Raw genomic sequence first — 3,157 nt, forward strand, 5'->3', positions numbered from 1 at the left:
AAAGAAAAGAAAAAGTAATTTCAAATCTCTAAGTTACCAACTTTTCATTTCTCATTTTGGGTTTCCTTGTGTATCTATTGATATCCGAAATGCAAGACTAATCATGGATTAATTATGGGGATACTAAGTGTGGCACTTACGCTTCTCCCAAACTCCATGCATCTTAATTTCATATGCTAGGGAAAAAGTCAATGCATACTGCGTGAGAGATAGTCAGCTGACCTCAGTGTGCGTGTCTTCTAGATGCGTCTCTGGGTAAAATCAGCTGTTTGTCATAACTGTTAGATAATTTTGTGGAAGAAAAGTTTTTAAAAAAAGCAAAATTTTTGATACCTAGTCAGTCACTCAATCTTGCCAGTGCAGGAAAATCCACCTCTCTCACTTAATTCTTCCCACTTTTATGTCTTTTCATTTTTCCTCTGTCATGGTTGGTTAGTGAGGTTGCATACTGATGTGAAAATGCTATACAGAAGAAAGAACATTTATTCAAAGTGAAGAAGACATTGAGACAATGTATTAAATAAAAGGGCTTAGGGAAGACTTATATAACCAATTAGCTGGTTATAAATAAGGGAGTTTAAGAGGAGAGAGAAGGAACAAGGTAAAGTTTTGTGATGGAAACTGGAATCCAAGAGAAACCTAGAAGCATGCACTCTCTCAACTCTCTTGATTGATTTGAAACCATATATGTAATCTTTATAAGAAAAGCTTTAATGCAATTGCAAGAAAATGCCCTGGAGCCAAGGAGCTTGTTTATTGCAATATTACAGAGTTTCGCTTTATAAAACAGAAAACCTGAAACATCAATATACTCAGAGTTGTTAGGCAATAATACAGACTAACGTGTTTCAAAATTCTGCAAAGAAAATTTCCATAAGATACAGTGTTTTGTTAATAGCATAGCCATATAATTACTATGAGATATCAGATGTTTTATGTAGATTCTGCTTTCTTTACAAACTGAAGCCACAGAGATCCTTTTTCCACAGCAGTTTACATTAAATCTTTATTTTTTTATGTAAAATTGAAGATTCTGCATATTTAAATGCACATTACACCGAAAATATGAAGAAAAGAATACTGACTATTGCTATAGGTCTACTAAAATGCCATTTGTTTGATTTTGCCTGTCTTTAACAATATTACCAGTTACATGAATCGAGATGTAGAAGGGATAACATTCAAATATATGATTGATATAAGCTGGGAAGGAAGACTAGTATCCTTTTAAGAAATAATGTTTTAAATACCACATGAATGCTAACATGATGGAATTTCACAGGCATTAAAAATTATGCCATTCATTCAGACAAAAATAAAAGCAGTTGCCCAGATAATAGAGGTAGTCTGCTTTCCATTTCCACATTAACGTAGCCAGGAGATTTCACTGACCAATCTCAGATTCTACTGGAGCAAACATTGAAACCAAATTTATCAAAACCCATGTATGACTTCCAGACCTCTTTAAAAAAAAGTGCAATCACTAGATCGGTAAAGCTAATTGCTCTTAACTGTTCTGCAGAGGGTAGCCAAATACAGAGTAATGATTTAAATTCAAGGCACATTGTCTTAATAGAACAATTAACATCTCAAATGTGTAATCAGAATGATGATTGGGAATCCAGGATGTATGAATAAGCATTGATTGAACCAGTGCTATCCAATCTGGACTAGAGAAAATCGAGAGGATAACTGAGAGCCAAATTCAGATATCTGCAGAGCCTTAAGGGAGAGCATGCTCGAGTTTTTCTGCTCCAGAGGGCTGCTCTGGTGGTGGTGAGAGGGTTTTGTGTAATAAGGAATTGCACGGGAGAGCAGCTGAATGCTGGTGCCAGACTCTTTGCATTTAAATCCGATCTCCTTCACTACCTAGATGTGCAATATTTGGCTTGTTTTTTCATCTTTTCTGTATATCCCATTCTCCTTAAAAAGAAAAAAAAAAAAGTGTGAAGAGCTCTTGTGAATACTCAATTAATCAACACAAGTAAAGCATTGGAACATTGTCTGAGCATGCGGAATGTCAGAGAAGCTCAATAAATATTAACTTCTATTCTAGATTTCAGATCTCCCAATAATAAAAATGAGTATGAGAAATCCTCACCCTGAAAACCCGATTATATGAGCTTTTGCTTCCTGTAAACATATTCTTGAGTCTTTGTCCCGGTTCTTCACTGGTGTTGGTGACATTTAAACTCCCTGTTAATTGTAAGTCATTCACTACCAGGTATTTATGTCTTTATTTATGTCTTTTTTCACAGAATCATTGAAGAACACGATTTTTAGGTGCACAATTAGGTATCAGGCCATTTGACTGAAAGAAGAAGGTTTCTTCACTTTCGCCACTTTTAAATTCTAGCATCTCTTCAGTACTTTGTGCTTATGAAAACAGCTGAAATTGTACTCAGTTTCAAGTACCTCCTTGTACAAAGTCCGCATAGGAACCAGCCAAGTACATTAAAGCTTCAGTTTACTGCCCCTTGCCCACCCACAAAAATCAAAACTGTGTTTCATCCTAAACTGTGAATGTTTGACATTTTTATGCAGCAAGAGTGAAACTCTGGATCTTATTTCCCTGAATAGAACCTTTAAAATACCCTCAGGGAGATAATTCAATTGTACGTAGGCTTATTTTCTGAGCTTTCTTTCCATCAAGGATCACAGTCTTGTGTTGATTACTATTCAAAACATGTAAATAAAAGGTATTTTGTATATTTTGTCCATCTTTTATAGTGGTGTATAGTCAGAAGATCTAATTTGTCAGGGCAATAACAGAAATAAGATTTTTCTTTGCAAATGCTAATGTATCATTTATCAGCTCAAAACTCCCATGTTGCCTCCATTTTTCTTCAAACTCTGCTGCTGCAGCAAAGTCTCTGTGCGACCCCATAGACGGCAGCCCACCAGGCTCCCCGGCCCTGGGATTCTCCAGGCGAGAACACTGGAGTGGGCTGCCATTTCCTTCTCCAATGCATGAAAGTGAAAGTGAAGTTGCTTAGTCGTGTCTGATTCCTAGTGACCCCATGGGCTGCAGCCTACCAGGCTCCTCCATCCATGGGATTTTCCAGGCAAGAGCACTGGAGTGGGGTGCCATTGCTTTCTCCCATAGCACACCTCATATATCCAGTATTCTCTGACTGCTGCTGCCTGCTTCCTTTAC

The sequence above is a fragment of the Odocoileus virginianus genome, chromosome 27 (assembly GCF_023699985.2).
Source record: "Odocoileus virginianus isolate 20LAN1187 ecotype Illinois chromosome 27, Ovbor_1.2, whole genome shotgun sequence".
Taxonomy (NCBI): domain Eukaryota; kingdom Metazoa; phylum Chordata; class Mammalia; order Artiodactyla; family Cervidae; genus Odocoileus; species Odocoileus virginianus.